At 36.3% G+C, this 18078-nt stretch overlaps 1 protein-coding gene across 1 annotated transcript in view; it reads right to left on the reverse strand.

Annotated features, from left to right (window-relative positions):
* The window catches only part of LOC116168272 (DNA-binding protein D-ETS-6-like), a 77251-nt gene that overhangs the window by 5834 nt on the left and 53339 nt on the right, over window positions 1-18078 (reverse strand). The gene's annotated exons all lie outside the window — the stretch shown is intronic.

The raw sequence follows: 18078 nt of genomic DNA on the forward strand, positions 1-18078 counted from the left end.
TTATGTAAAACATAATTTACGTTACAAATTAATTAAAGCAAAGAGTTCTAGCACCAGTGCGGAACAAATTTGGATAAGGATGAATTTACATGGTAGACCACTGGTCATTGGCACGATGTACAGGAGGCAGGAGTATCCCATTACCGATTTCTTTGAAACTTTTGAGAATTGTGTAACCGATTATTTGTCATTATCGAATGAGATCATCTTCCTTGGGGATTTCAATCTGGATGTAGGAAAAATTGATGATGCCATAACATGTAGGTTTATGTCACTAATTGATGTACTGGGCTTTAAGCAATTAGTTCAAGAACCGACCAGGGTAAGTAAATTAACATCAACCGTTTTAGACCTTATTATTGTGCCAGCAGTCATTGATGTAGAAATTGTAGGTGTGATTCCCATGCATTGTATTTCTGATCACTGTCTCGCCTACTGTGAATATCCTATGTGCTATAAGTCACCAAGCAACTTTTTATTCACTTACCGAGATTTTAGTCTTTTTGACAATAATCAGTTCGCACTGTCCCTGCAATCAGTTAATTGGGAATTTATTTACGAGTTAAACAATCCAAATGACATGGTGGCCTTTATAACAAATAATATCATACACTTGTTTAACATTTGGGCACCCATAAAAACGGTACGTATAACCAAAATAAGAGCTCCGTGGTTGACTGACACTATAAAAACAATGATATCTATACGGGATAATGCTTTAACGAAATATAAAAACAGTAAAAAAGTGGAGCATTGGAATTTTTACAAAACCATGCGTAATTATACCACATCAGCAATTAAAAAAGAAAAAAAGGCTTACGTAGACTTCAAGGTAAAGCATGACATTAATCAAGTCTGGAAGCACCTTAGAACTTTAGACATTTATAACAAGCGAAAAGCTGTAGGTATTCCAGCTCACCTTAATGATGCTGATATGATGAACACGTCTTTCGCTAATGTCAGTACTTTGGATTTTCAATCTGAAAATAAACTAATGAAATTCTACAGTGAACACTTACGGAAGGTTTTTTCCCATTACTTTTACTGGTCTTTTTCGTTTGCTGAAGTTGACGAACGCACTGTGCTGAGACATATTTCTAGAGTAAAATCTAAATCGGCAGGGTCAGATGGCATCACTATAAAAATGCTAAACTTGTGCTGTCCATATATTTTACCATACCTAACGTACTTAATAAATGTTTGCTTAAAGACTGGTACTTATCCTGATGACTGGAAACTTGCATATGTTACCCCACTACCAAAGATCAGTAAACCAAGCACCGTCAATGATTTGAGACCAATAAGTATTTTGCCGGTTTTGTCAAAAGTTTTGGAGAAAGTAATGTCTGAACAAATAAATGAGTTTTTAAAAATTGAATCCATTTTACCAAATACCCAATCCGCTTTCAGGGTTGGATATAGTTGTACTACAGCATTATTGAATGTCACTAATGATATTATTTGTTCCGTCGATCAAGGCGCACTTTCAGCTTTAGTTTTGCTTGATTTTTCCAAAGCTTTCGACACGATAAACCACAAAATACTTATAAGCATCCTTAATTACATTGGCTTCAATCCCAATGCGACTCGATTGGTCGAAAATTATCTCGAAGGTAGATTGCAACAGGTTGTACTAAGGGAGCATATCTCATCAGCTATTAGCATAACTTCGGGAGTACCTCAGGGATCAGTGTTGGGACCACTTTTGTTCTCTATATATACCAGTAATTTTCATCACAGTGTCCATCATGTCAAATTTCATCAATATGCTGATGATGTTCAATTACAATTCAGTTTCTCTGCATCAGATTCTGTCAAGGCAATAAGCCATATAAACTCAGATATTAAACGTATAGTTCATACGTCTGAACTACATGGACTACGAATTAACCATTTAAAATCGTCCTTCATTATTTTTGGTCCACGTAGAACCAGAACTGATCATATTAATAATTTAGCAATTAAAATAAAAGACATGGTTCTAGTACCAAAACAGTGTGTAAAAAACTTGGGTTTGTCGATGGACTGCGATTTGCGCTTTAAACAGCACATTACCGCCATTAGTCGTAGGGCGTTTGGCAATTTAAAGTTAATTTTTAACCATCGGCAGTCTTTAAGCTATCATCTAAAGGTGCTATTGTGCGAGTCCTTAGTTTATCTAATTTTAATTACTGCGACTCTGTGTATGGTCCTTGCCTTGACAGGAGTGATACTGACAGAATACAAAAAATTCAAAATTCGTGCCTACGTTTAATTTTTGGTGTAAAAAAATATGAACGCATATCTCACAAGATAAAAGAAGTCGGCTGGCTAAATATGGGAAACAGGAGATACCTGCACTCTGCCACTCTATTTCATAGTATTATTACCAATTGTATGCCTAGGTATCTGTACGAGAAGATTCAATTTAGCTCTAACATTAGATTACATCAACTAATTACTCCACCTCTCCATCGAATCAAGTTTTTCGAACGATCGTATGTTTATAACGTTGCAAAAATATACAATCTTCTGCCTACTGATGTTAAAATGCTTGGGATGGTTTCATTTAAAACTAAATTATTTAAAATTACACTGGATAGACAAAACATGAGTCTTTAATTCATTTTTTTTTTATATTAATGTCATCCTCTTTGATATAAATTGTACGATATTACATCTCCTGTTTGATTTCTTTTTGTACACATCCATCATTTATATCTGATTTCCTTATATTGATTTTTGGTTCATTTAGCGTAAGACATAATGTTTTTATTTAAATTTTATTTTTTGTTTATTCATCCACCTACTATAACTATAATTTTCCACTATCGTTATCGTTAAGTAATGTAATCTAAAGGGGTTAAGTGGAAGAGCAGATGCGCGGTTTCTTTGTACCAAAGCATCTGAACTTCGCCTCATTAGATTAACGAGTAAACTTGTTAATTACATGTTTATAATAATACCTAAATGCCACTCGTTATTCTAATAAAGACACATTATTATTATTATTATTAGTTAGTTTATGAGTGTTTATGAGTGGATTTTTACTGTTAGTATGTTAAAAATGAGCAAAGATCCTAAACAATGGTTGGAATGGTACAATGAGTTAGAGGAGGAGGAGGAAATACTAGGGTTAGCGGATCTTAATGAAGATGAAGGTGATTTTTGTGAAAACAGCGACCACGATACCGATTCTGAGGAAGATGCAGAAGATCCGAATGATTCCGAAGAAATAATAGGGTGGTTTGATGACGATCAGATTCCTCGTTACGTTGGAAAGGACTGTATAACGGAATGGAAGAAAATCTGCTCACCAAAAACAAGGACTAGGGCGTATAATATTTTCGAAGGAAAACCTGGACCTATAGGCAATGCAGCACATGCTAAAACCATTTTAGAATGTTTTGAAATCTTTATTAGTAGCAATATTGTGGAAGCAGTAACTACGTCAACAAATTTATACATTCAAAACAATCAGTCTAACTACAATCGTGAGCGAGATGCGAAGCCGACTGAAGAATGTGAAATAAAGGCTTTATTTGGAATGTTATACCTTCTAGGAGTTAGTAAATCGGGTAGACAAAATATTACGGATTTTTGGAGAACGGACGGTACCGGTATGGACGCCATATATTGCACAATGTCGTATAATCGACTTAGGTTTCTTTTACGCTGCTTGAGATTTGACGATGTCAATACTCGGCAAGAACGAAGAGAAATTGATAAGTTGGCAGCAATAAGAAACATTTTTGGGGTGTTTATAGAAAACTGCCAGAAATCCATTATGCCTGGACCCGATCTAACAATTGATGAACAACTGGTGGCCTTTAGGGGACGTTGCCCTTTTAGGCAGTATATACCATCAAAGCCAGCGAAATACGGCCTAAAAGTTTTCGCTCTAGTTCATTCAAGTAACATGTATACCTTGAATCTAGAAATATACGCTGGAACTCAATCAGGCGGTCCTTTTCAATTATCTAACAGCCCTTCGGATGTTGTCAAGCGACTTGTTTCTTTTATTAGAGGAACATATCGTAATATAACCATGGACAATTGGTTTTCTAGCTTTCCACTTGCTGTTCAACAAAAAATGAATTCAAACTTACTATGCTCGGGACAGTCAAGAAAAATAAACGAGAAATACCGGCAGAGCCATGCAGATGACAGTATTGACCATGAAACTGGCAAACCAACGATGGTAGTGGACTACAATCACACCAAGTTTGGAGTTGATGTTGTCGACCAGATGTGTGCCTCGTACAATGTTGCTAGAAATAGTAGGAGATGGCCTCTTACTATATTTTTTGATATTATGAATATAGCAGCAATTAATGCATTAGTATTATTCCAAATGAACAACTCAAACCTAACTCACAAACGACGCGATTTTTTACGCACCTTAGCTTTGGATCTTATGAAACCGCAAATTAGGAAACGATCTGGCATTCCCAATATTTCAACACAGTTGAGGGAACGATGCTGTTTGCTTGTAACCGAACGTTTGGAAGAATCATCTACTTCTGCAAACAACATTGCATCACCGTCAAAGAAGGCCCGAACAGGAAATGGTCGGTGCTACATATGTCCTCGCAAAAGAGACAAAAGGACCAGAGACTACTGCTCCATTTGCAATAATTGGATTTGCAAAGATCATCAAAATGATTCGCCTATAGTGTGCTTAAAATGCGAAGAAAAAGAAGACGAATAATTGGGTTTCTTTAAATTTTTGAATTGTCTTTCTTAATTTTATTTCTCGTTTGAATGGTTCTTAATAAAAATATGACACACACATCTTTACTTTGTACCAAAATATCAATTAACTTTTGTTGGTCCGTAATTGGGTAATAATATGTACACGTTACATGAACTTCGCACTTTATTAGAGCTAGAAACATAAACCTATATACAACATATGTCACAAACAAAAAGTAATGGGGTTTTAGTAGCTAGAAAAATGTCTAGTACACGTCCACACACAGCTGGTAACGGCGCACTTGTATTTGATTCCACGATCGCCTTGTTCTTAACAAGAAAAAGCAAGGGAAAGCGGTGGGTAAAGTTTTTCTGAACGGTTTATGCTCAGATGCGATCTTGCGAGAGAAGATGCCAATGGAAAAAAAAAAAAAAGGCCAACGTGTTTTCATTCCCTCCGGCACCCCTGACTCAGGGATACTGGAGGCGGGCTGCTCAGGCTTCCTGGCCCCTCTTCAGCCAAGAGAACGGGATTGTGAGGATGGGTAAGTAGGGATTGGAACGGAAGGAACGGAGTTAGGGTGCTGAGGGGGAGAGTACTGCTCCAGCATTCGCCTCGTAGATTTCAACATAATTATGCTAGCACTTATGCGAAGCTACGTATGTCTGAGGAAAACCCCCTGAACAAAACCCCAGACAAGAAGCAGTGCGGCAGCGGATTCGAAACCCACAACCTTTTCCCGAATAGCAATCGTGAGCCGCATCCACTGCGCCACGTGCCTCGGTCAATGGAAGGGTGGCGAAGTTTCTTATACTAGTCGTGCGTATTTGCAAGTTGGTAGGTTTTTTCAAAGGTGTCGTCCCCTAGCGCGGTGTTGAAGTATGTGGGTGCGCGGCATCTACATCTTGGGGTAGATCGCGCGCTCCGTACTCTCGCGCTGCTGCGGGTTATTCGTAAACGGGTGGCCTGTAAGGTTTGGGCGTCTCTGTTTTGGGCGGGTGATTAAATTTTAGTAATGGTGGCGTACACTTTTTCATTCAGCCTGTTAGTTATTATGGGACACAAATGTATCCCACGCGACCGCTCACGTAACAAATCTTCACGCGAGTGCTGCAGGGTTAAGTAAATTTTTACATAAACCGAGGTACCTAAAACTGGGCGTGGTCACGGATTAACATTGGATTAAAATTCAGGATAATATAATTAATTGAGTAATTAATAGAATAACAAACCCCAAGTGTACTGGAATTTGAATTTAATTTTTTTTTAATATAGTAATTTTGTTCCTCACAGGGGTTTATTTTCTATCAAGTAAGGCAGGAACGTGAGGCATAAATAAAAGGGCTGTTACAAATTGGCGCATCAACATGAGGGCCGAATTAGCGGTTACCACTGGATTAAGGGAGTCAAATTAGAATTTAAAATTATTACAGCCAGTGGTGGCGTATGATTTGATTTTATGAAAGGGTTTCGACTTCTATGATTATTTTTAGGAGTTTGAAATAGGTTCTAACTAAGCCAGTGGCAGCGTAGTAATTTTTTACAATTAGGGGTTAGGAATTTCTAGATTTTCTGGAAGTAGTTATTGACATTTTTGAAATCTTGGGGGATACAAAGGTAGGTCATTTGTATATTGTATATGGAATTAAGGTCCGGATTTAAGAAGCCGAAGGAAGAAATCAAATACAAGAAGAAACTCAAATTCAAACTCATAAAATGTCGTTCCAAGAAATCCAAGACATCTTTTGAAGTCACGAAATCTAAGAGGAAAATGCTTCAGGGAGTGAAACTAGCCAGCAATATGAGGAAGCCGGGGCAGGTCAAGAAACATCTAGTGATATGGACGAAACCAACATACCGAAGCCGCAAACCAGCCACGCCCCAGGGGAATTCCAACAATTGGCCAATATGATGGAGATGTTCATCAGACAACAACAAGAAATCCAGAGGAATGTGCAAGAGACCAGGAGAGAACAAAAAAAAGAACAACAAGAAACGAAGAGAGAAATGAAAGGAATGCTTGAACAAGTGCGTCAAGAATTCCTCGTTAGACGCTTGTTGTAAAATCATTTGCTAATAAAGGTTATTAATTGCTTGAACCCGCAATACAAATAATTCCTGAAGTGCGCACATGCCCAGCACCTTACATTAAAGCCAAGTTAGAAGAAAATCAACCTCTTGGAGAACCCATCCATTATTCTATAAGGCTGACCATATGTTACACCAAAAACCGAAGAAATTTGATGGCAGCATGCAAACCATCCATCCAGCCAACTTCATCGAAAGTCTGGAGAATTACTTGAAAAATTTTGAACCCAACGGGCCAAACAAGTTAACTTATGCGAGAAAAATGGTCGAAGGAAACGCGAAAGCTTCGGCCGAACTGAACAGAAACCAATAGGATAACTGGGAGAGGTTTAAGGAAGAGTTTTTCAATTGGTCCGAGGATGTTGTTAGACTACGATTAGCCATGCCACGTTTATACCATACTAAATTTGGAAGATACACCGACCACGTTTGGTATTGAGTAAACAAAACGATTCACTTACAGCCGCCGATACGAGGAGCGCAATTGGTTGAAGCATTGTCACGTCACTTCCCCAGGGTAGTAGAAAATGTTCTAATTGGATCTGCAGTTTATATATATATAGTACAATAAATTTCTGATTAAAATCTACGTTTTTCGAGCCAGATCAGGGGTTCCAAACGTAATTGGTGCCATTCATGGAACTCATATATTTATTAAGCAGCCAGTGGGGTATGCGGTGGATTATTATTAGGAATATCAATTAGGTGAAGTGAAAAAAAATGAAATTGAAAATATTCCGAGATCACAGACATTAAAGAGGCAATAGAAGACTTCAATTATTCTACTACTGATATGACTATGCCCAGATGTGCCTATTGTACTAAATAAAGTACACCCATTGTGGGTGTTAACCTGCTGTTTCCTGATGTCGGCATGTTTTGCAAGCCATTTACTGACATTCTTTGTGCATCAGTTTTTAAGTAAAGTCACACTTCTAAGCAAATTTTTAAGTTATCGTAATATTATACAATCGCGATAAGTGGGCAGTTTAAAAAATGACTCATCCGTGGGTACGATCTGAAAGGTAAGTGTTTTGTTTATTAAACAATAGAGTAATTGTTATTATTGTGTTGCAATTCTCAGGTTAACCCTTAACCTAATATTTATTATAATGTATTTCGACACTACGACATTTTTTGTACACGTATTTTTGCATCATTTGCTGGTGTACTAAATATAGTACAATAGGCATATTTGTATTGATGGAAAACGTATTTTTACAGAGGTTTTTCTTTGAACGAAGCCCTTGCCATGATAGTGGATGACGATGATGCGGTAATAACGTTAAAGATATTGTGATATTTCCCCCAGAAAATGCGTGCGGCGATGTTACTGACGAGGATAATGTAGCCATTAGTAATTTATCTGGTTCACAGTTACAAGCTCCGGCTGAAATTGTTTTTGAAAGCGAGGATGACGAGTTTTCATCAGACGATGAGCTACCTCTTTCTAAATTACTGAATCTACATACATACTAGAGTACATCCATGGCAAACCGATTAGGTATGGGTATAAGTTCTGGGTTGGCGCGACTAGGTTAGGCTATATCAATTGGTTTGAGCCGTATCATGCTGCCACAAAAATAAATAAAAAGTACGAAAACTATGGTGTAGGTGCTGGAGTTGTTCTACAATATACCGATGTTTTGAACAATAAATGGCCAGGAACGCCATTTCCATATATTTTTCGATAATTTTTTTACTTCTGTTACACTAATGAAAGAGCTTTCCTACAGAGAGTTACATGCGACTGGCACTGTAAGAGAAAATCGATTATTAGGATGTACTTTAGTTGAAACAAGTTATGAAGAAACAAAAACGTGGAGTTCATGACTATGCGAAAATAAATGACAGCAATATTAGTGCCGTAAAATGGCATGACAATAGTGTAGTATGCGTTTCTTCAAAGGAATAGACCCTCTACGTACAGTAAAGCGTTATTCGCAAAAAGACAAAAAAAATTATTCAGGTAAAAAATATTAGCTTGGTAGAATATTCTGTATTTTTTTATTTAGGTAGAACAACCCCACCTCATACACTTGTATAATATGAACATGGGAGGCGTTGATCGATCCGATCAAAATATTAGTTTATAGGGTATCCGTTAGAGGGAAGAAGTGGCATTTCTCAATAGTATTCCATTCAGTTGACATGGCTGTGCAAAATGCATGGCAATTGCACAGAAAACGTGGAGGCCAGTTTGACCAACTGAGTTTTGACACAAAATAAAAAGTTTCAGTTACCAAAAAGGACACTGTTCAACAAAAAATTCAATTGATCATAATATTCGATACGATCGCATGGATCATTTTATTTCAAAACAAGACAAACAAACAAACAAACAAGATGTGTTCTTTGTCAAGTGGGGTAAGTGCCACTGCTAAATTGAAATTTTCAGAAAAAAAAAATTTTTTTTTGGGCCAGAAAACGGGGTGCTAATGTACATAGGTAATGGTTTTACCACAAGGTGGTACCTACCCTAACACAAATCCAATTCATCCATATTCGCAACTTACACACTTCATTTACAGGAATTAAATATATGAATTTTTTTAGATGTAGGTGCACTTACCCCGAAAACCGGGAAAGTGCGCCACCATACCCTAGATCCTGTATATCTCAATGAATAATGAAAGCGGGGAAAGTGCGTCATAGAATTGACGTTTGAGATTCTTTTGAAGTTTACAGTGTTAAAAAATCTCCAATATGAAGGCAGTTATTGAATTTTTCATGAAGAACTGTCCATTCAATAATAAAACTTAAATCTTTTTATTTCTAAAATAAACGTCAAAACAATAACAAATATTAAAAAAAACTCTCTGAAACCCTAGTTTATGTTATAATTAGAAAAACTAATTTCAAATTTAAATTCCCCCCTTCTGCCAACAAATGGAGGAGGTAGAATGAAGACTAATGATGATAGTGGCACTTCTGCTATGTCGTCCACAGCAGGCCAAGAAAACGTTGTGCTGCATGTTGAAATGTTTTTAGACTTAATTCTTCTAGTAAACTTTATTATAGGATTTTGTGACTCACTATCTTCATCTATGATCTGACCGATAAAGTATTGCACATTCTTTTTTTCCGTTTTTAATTTAGTTAACACCCAATCTCCTTTTTTGCGTGTATTAACGTCTTTTACGCATTCGTCTTCTACTTCCTGTAATATATCAGATACATCTTCATAGTCACTTTCTTCATCATCTAGAATTATATTTCCATCATCGCTGTCACTTTCTTCAGCTTTATCTTCCTTTGCTACATTTTTGTGGGAACTTTTATTTTTGTGATTTTTTGTCTTCTGTAAGGATTGGGTTTTTGGTGCATCTTTCATCCGTTTTATTACATCTTCACTGTAATCAATTCGGCACCTTGTGCTACTCTTTTTTTTGCTTCTTGTAGCATTAGTATTATTTTTTGAATCCTTGCAAATCTCGAGCAGAAGATCTTCAAAACTGACGCTTTTTTTGTGAGATTCTAACATATTATTATTCATGTTTTCTTTATTGTGCTCTTCTAGATCCATACTCTGCACAACAGCCTCATGAGTTTGCTGATTTTCAGCTTCACCACCGTCACTAACCTGTGAATTGTTAGAAGTTGTGGGCGTTACTGGTTGATTATGTAATTTCCAGCATTTTAATTGTTGTGGATCATACTTTTCCTCCGGTATAACATTTGGATTGTATGGATTTATACCACCTTTCTTGAAACCTGCGCTTATGATTTTTGGATCCACTTTACTCCAGGATGAACCAACCATTTCAGCAAACTTACTTTTTGATAAAGATTTGCCCAAGTTTTTTCTCTGCCACTTAACTAACATTTCATCCCAAGTAATTTTAATTGATCTAAAAACAGACAAATCTAGAGGTTGGAGAAGGTGACTTGTGTGCGGTGGCAACTTCAGTATTACAATATCATTCTTTATTGCTTCTTCCACTAACACAATATCTATATGGGTTGAATGCCCATCATACACCACAAGCACAGGTCTACTATCACCGAGATTGGGAATAAAATTTTTTTAAAAGTAATTTCTAAAGATGGTTGTTTCCATCCACCCATTTACACTTGCTGCATATGCAGTTCCAGGATATCCTTTTCCATCTTCAGCGATCCATGTATCCCAGACATTTTTCCCTTTATACACAATGAGGGATGGTGCCTTCTCGCCGCTGGCCGAAGCCGCAAATAAAACTGTTGTATTGTTACGCCCTGAGCCAGCCGTTATTCTTGTTGACGATACACCTTTCACTCCTACGACCTTCGTTCTCGATGGATCAGTGCAAAAACTTGTTTCGTCCATATTCCAAATCTTTGCCGGAGCATCAATCAATTTCAAATCATTTAAAGTCTTTTCCAATAATTGAAAATATTCATTAATTACAAATGGGTCAGTATTCTTTTTTCTAGCGTATTCCACAATTTCTGGCTTCTTAATTGACAAATTGTGCCTCTTTTTGAACTCTAGGAACCAATCTTCACTTGGCACATTATTTTTAAATGGAGTAGAAATCTTATTTTTTGAAATATATTGACCGACAATCTCCAAGAGCTCCTTTCTACTGATGCCGAAGCCCCATTTTTCCATGCACCTACAATTAAATATCACCAATTAATTCGTCATGACACAGACTAATAAAAGCATACTTCATATATTTTACCAGGGTTTCCTCGTCTTTATGAGTGAGAGCTGTGGGTCTTCCCATGGTTTTGCTTTTTACACCGCGTCTACCCTTTAAATGATCTCTTATCGTACTTCTGGGTATTTTATATATTTTACTGGCACGCAAAGTGCCACATTCACCGGCATTTATCGCTGTCAGAGCTTTTTGTAAGTCGTCCTTAGAATAACTAGCCTTGTCTGTTTTTCTTTGATATGTCCTCACCATGACCTAAAAATTGTTTTAGGTAATTAAATTAATTAAATCAATATGTAAGGGGCAAGTGCACCAGCGGAGAAATTGCACCCCTAGGTGCACTTGCCTCAATTTGTGCGGTGCACTTTCCCCTACCTCAGTAGGTGCAGTTTCCCTTTCTTCAGAAAATGAGGGGCAAGTGCACCCACACGTCTTATAGATTATGGTTTTTATAATATAAAGCCAAATTGGGAAAAATCGATTGATGCACAATGATGTAAAACAAGCAGAAATATTTTACTTACCGCTTGTGTTGAAATAAATTCAGTAAAATCACAGCAAACACGTTTTGCAACGCAGTACAATCAGCTGTTGATCATTCGCGGAAACACGCAATTGGTATGAAGTTAGCTATAAAAGTTCTTTGGCGTGTCCAACGTTGCCAAGTGTCAAAAGAAACATAATGTAATATATCAAACATGATATTTAAATATACACCCCAAATAAAATGCAAAGACGCACTTGCCCCAAAAACGCACTTACCCCACTTCACCCTACTATAATTAGTACATTTCACTTGCATAATAAAAAAATTCTGATACCCTTGCAATATGTTTTTTTTTATATAACTGACAATAAATATTAAAAAAATTACGAATTTTTCCTTTCCACAAATTTTTAGGCATATCTGGGTTAAGAAAATAAAACTACTTGAAACCCGGCATTTCTAGGCTTCATAAGAAATAATGAAATAATAAAGAAAAAAACTAATGGTGCTTTTAGGCGGAATTCACACCAAAGCAATGGGCAACAGGCAATACGCGATACGCTACATGCGATATACAATATCGTATCGTGCGTTTGTTCTCATCGAAGCAATATATTCATTCGATATACAAAATGTCCGTCGTGAACAACGTCGTAATTTCTTATTACATGTTGCGACGAATACGATTAAAAGCAAACAAAAAGAAACGTCGATGTTGGGTGCGACCTTTTCATGTAAGAAGTATAGTTCATTCAGTGAGTGTGGTTGCTATAGAACTGAGTTTGGACCCTGAAACATTTAAAAGTTTCTACAGGATGAATAAAGAGAATTTCTCAGTTCTGCTGAGACTTGTTTCTCCGATTATCTTCAAGAAAGATACGAATTACAGATTAGCAGTAAGCCCCGAGGAACGTCTGCTAATTACTTTGAGGTAAGTGTTAGTTTGGCAAACAATAGGTTCTAATGACTGGATAAGAAAACTTTTATATTTAACTAAAACCAAAAGTAATGTAGTACAAAAATATCATTACAACATAAAAAGAAACATACATTCTTATTTAAAACATAAGAAGACATAGTTTATGATCCCATGTTCCAAGTAGCAAGATATTCAGCTGCCGATGCATTAGAAGAGTCATCGTGACTCCACTGGGAAGATGCCGACGAAGAAGTGGGGCCTGCAAATTGCAGATTTTGTTCTCTTTCCTGCTCCGCCAATATGTTGTCGATTAACTCTAACACTGATCTCTTAAACATCCGTTTTCTCCTGGAATCCATTTGCATAACATCTGGCAGCAGGCTCTGTAGGAATTCCAAGTCTGCACTGATGGGTTTTTCTGCGTTAGTTTGCCGTTTCATATATTCTATAAAAGATTTATCCGCCTCATCTGACAAAGTAGAAGTTACAGATGCTGCGCGATTCTTTTTCTTTAGGGTATGAACAAAATGTTTAGGACGCAGAGGTAATTTTTGGCTTTCTGCGTGTTCAACAGCACTAACTTCACAGCCTTGTGTATCAGGGGGGTCTTCATTGTCGTCTTCTGTGACGGTTGAATCCGTATTATTGGAACTCGTATTAGTTTCTGTCCGTTCTATGGGAGGTTCTGCTACGTCGTTATCATTGTCTGCTCTACTCGGTGAGGGTAGATTACCAGACTGTGGCCTCGACTTTAAAAATGGAAAAAGAAATGACATTACATCGTGTAAATAATATTTCTTCTTTTTGGCTTCAGATCCAGACGGTAGCTTGTTTTGAGCTCGTTTCAGTGCAGTTCGCAGATTCTTCCATTTTTCTTTGCATTCAGTAACTAAAAATAAATACTATGTATCACACATACCTACTTATTTATATTTGCACTGTGAGATATATGATACAATTAAAAAAAATATTGTTTCATGTATTTGGCAACAGGCAGCAGTTTTGCAGCATTATCACTTGCATTTTTTCGAGGATGCAGTAGGTACCATTAGCAACATCATCCACGAAACAACAGCTGCTATTTTTAACGCTTTACAATCTCAATACATGCCAGCTCCAGATGAGACAAAATGGACATCTATAGCAAATAGATACAATGAACTCTGGAATATACCAAACTGCATAGGCGCCATCGACGGAAAGCATATCCGAATAAAGAAATTCCGTAACACAGGATCGCAAAATTACAATTACAAAGATTTTTTTTCTGTGGTATTAATGGCAACTGCAGATGCTGATGGAATGTTTGTAACTATTGATGTTGGCGATTACCGCCGAAATAGCGACGGTGCTGTTTTTAAAAGCAGTAAACTTGGACGATTGCTGGATAGAAATAAATTAAAATTTCCACCACCAAGACCTTTGCCTCATGATGAAAGCGGTAATACATTTCCATTTTACTTCTGTGCCGACGAGGCTTTCCCATTGCGTAAAAACATCATGCGCCCTTTTCCAAAAAAGCTATTAAACGATAAAAAGCGCATATTCAACTATCGATTATCTCGCGGTCGTAAAAGCGTTGAATGCGCATTTGGTATGTTAGTTAGTAAATTCCGCATTTTTGAAACACCTATTGCATGTGGACAAGAAACTGTTGATAATATAATAAAAGCCGGTTGTGTCCTACACAATTTTATACGAAACACTGAAGGTCGTTTTTCAGTGCCTCTATTAGAAGACGATGTTAATGTTTTAAACGAATCTGGACCTATACTTCTTCCTGCAATTGGTTTACATACTACTGAACACAATACTGCAACAGCACTACGAAATTATTTATCTGAATATTTTATCACTCCTCAAGCAGCAATTCCATGGCAGTGGAAGTACTGTGTAGAGCATGAATATAATTCCGAGTAGGCCAAGATACTATGAAATGCCGTGTATTTGCCAAAATACCAGAAAATAAAATAAAAAATTAAAATCAAAACGGTGGTTTCCTTTTGTACTCACCTGCTATACCTGCTTCCTTGGAAACTGCACACCAAGCTTTCTCCGTTACAGTACGTTTAGAATAATCGTCCCTGGTGAAATTGTATAAGCAAGGATATTTTTCGATGATTTGTACGAATATAATATTTTGCTTTTCTTCCGACATTTTCACGCAACAAGCAATTAGCAACACAACCTAAATATCGTTTGCAGTACAAATCGTCCGATTTCAGACCCTATTATTCGATACGATATCGCTGTCGTCTCGGTTTGAAATGTCTCAACCTACACAATGCATTTGTATACAGCATGATATGAGCAACTCAGATCTCGCATCGCTTATTGCTTATTGCCTATTGCTTTGGTGTGAATTCCGCCTTATAGCAAAGGACAGTTTGTTGCAATTACCATCACTGAAAAAAAAACGTTTTATCCATGTTGCCAACTAGCTAAATTTGACAGCGAGAAATAAACATTAAAAGTATATAGAACTAGTTCCAATTTGATCGCTGTCTGAGACAGAATATGCCTCGCAATTACTTTCGAGAATTAAGGTTTAAAAGATAATCAGTCTTTAATTTAGAATTGAAATTGCTTGAGTTTGCCATAGCGTGAAATACGTAGACAGAAAGTCCATGATTGGAAAACTGAGTTTTACTTTTCGTTCAAGAGTGTAATTGCCTGTGGTGATGGCATGGTTATCTTAATTGAAATAGATAATATGGATAAGCTTTAAATATAATATATTTAGGAAGTTTAGTAATTAATGAATGAAAATGTAATCTAGTTATTTGGTTCAATCTCCATTGTAAATTTGATGTAAGATGTTATAAAAATTCGTGTATTCATGTGGCCATATTACCAATGTGTAATCGACGTAACGACACCAACACTTTGGTTTTTAATTTCAATATTAAATGCAGAATGCAGCATGTATTTGCTGTATTTATTTATAAATAACGAAAAGCGTATCTTTTTATTTTATTTTATATTACAGTTTATTAAAAAGATGCTCTGAATCACATACGATAGCAATCTGTTAACCTCGTCATAAAACCATACTATAAAAACAAACTTCCTTGCGAAAAGATCGATGTATAATATGCACTAAAAAATTGAAACTAAAGTCTGGGCAATTTTTTTACGAAACGTCTGCAAGACTCATATGTACTGAGTGAGCTTTCCCTTTAAATTACTTGATAAGATGAATGCAACGAAACTTGGTAAGATAAAACTAATACCAATAGAGTTAGACTCCAATAGTCAATCACTTATTAGTCCCGAAACGTTAGTAAAACGTTCACCGCAATAGTTACTGTAATTAAATAACAATTAAAGTTGTTGGAATTAACAACCAAGAGTAGTAAAGAATTTCAGGTACTCCAGTAAAATTTATTAGGTTTCTTTAGGCGATCGATTTCGATCGCAAAAATCAACAACACCTAAATTTTCTACACACAGCAAAATCATATGGAGCCATCCCAAAGTTCTTACGCATCTCCAACAAGAAAAGTTCACCTAATCAACAGCTAGTCATTCACAAAAAACTTTTGCAACTTGAGATTAACCAACAACACAAATGTCGACAAAACATACATCAACGATTAAAATTCTTACATCGACAACTACTACAAGAACTTCACCACATCGAATATATAACAATAATCAACCAATTAGAAGAAGACATTATACATCAAAATACCGAAATGGACTACAAAAGAAACAAAAAGCTAGAACACCTCATAAAAGAAAGGCAACAAAACAGCCCTACAAAGAAAAAAAAGTCCAAAAACCTTAATATTGGTAAAACCCGATTTCATACAAACCCCATGCAGACAAACAATCAACCCCTTCCCATTCCTTCCCAGCACGATATAATAACCTCACCAACATTCGTCTAACGAGCAAAGAAGAAAAACTGCTTAATCTAGGCCAAAAATTCGCTCCACCGCCGAAACATTTTTCATCAATACTAATAGCCGTAGATATCGAAAGTCAACTTTATTCACAAACTGATAAAGCCATATATTACGAAATAAGCCACATACTCAATCAACACGCCTGTATTAACAAGGTCAGTAAATCTAACCATTTTTACAATATTTTAAAAAACTTGAAACAAAAAGTTAAAGGCAACAATATTATTATCACTCCAGCTGATAAGAATGCTGGAATGGTTCTAATAGACAAATATGAATATGTTCAAAAAAACTCAAATACAATCCACTTAACAGATGTATCACTGAATTTAGAGACTTAATTAACTTTTGTGAACCAACCCTTCGAAACCTGTAAATCAAAACTGAAAATCAAGAATCCCCAAATTCCTTCCCTTTACAGCTTAATAAAACTCCATAAAACCAACAAACCTATTCGACCTATTACTGCCTCCACAAACTCTCCAGCACAACCCTTAGCCAAATTCAACAAAACATTTCCATAAACAATTCACAACCACTTATTCAAAACATTCAAAAACATAAATGTCCCCACAATTTTAGAATGGTATCCTTTGATATAGTCAACCTATACACGAACATACCTATTATGCACTTAAAATTCTTTCAGACTTCCTTTACACCAACGAAACCACTACATTTGATTTCAATTTTGATCCTATAGACATAGAAAACATCATCAGTCTATTCCCCATTGTCACTAAGCAAAACTTTTTCAACTTTAACGATTCCTTCTATGTACTACCAGATGGTCTGCCCATGGACTCCCCCATTAGCGGGATCTTAGCTAACTTATACATTGACGATATTGAAAAACAAATATTACAAATACCCGAATATAGTCACATAACATTTTGGAACAGATATGTCAATGACATTATATATACTCTTAAACATCACAACTACACCCTCACCTACAAATCACACAATACTACTGCCAAACACTAACTAACAATAAAACACCCATCTCCTATCAAAATAAATCTGGCATATATCAAATAAACTGTGACGATTGCACTAAAACCTACATAGGTCTCACATGCAGAAAATTAATACCCGTTTTAAAGAACATCTGAACAATAACCCCACATCAGCAATCGGCACACACATCTATAATGAACATCACCACATTTCCATCGAAAACACAAAACTTTTACATATTGATAACAATTATAATAGATTAAAAATACTTGAAGAACTAGAAATAGAAAAATACAACACATTCACAACATTCACACAATCTCTTAAATGAAATTTCAAATTTTTCAGAACCACACTTTTTCAAACATCTTTACCCCTTCAAAAACACGCATACA

This window comes from Photinus pyralis, unplaced genomic scaffold (genome assembly GCF_008802855.1).
Source record: "Photinus pyralis isolate 1611_PpyrPB1 unplaced genomic scaffold, Ppyr1.3 Ppyr1.4_LG4, whole genome shotgun sequence".
Lineage (NCBI taxonomy): Eukaryota > Metazoa > Arthropoda > Insecta > Coleoptera > Lampyridae > Photinus > Photinus pyralis.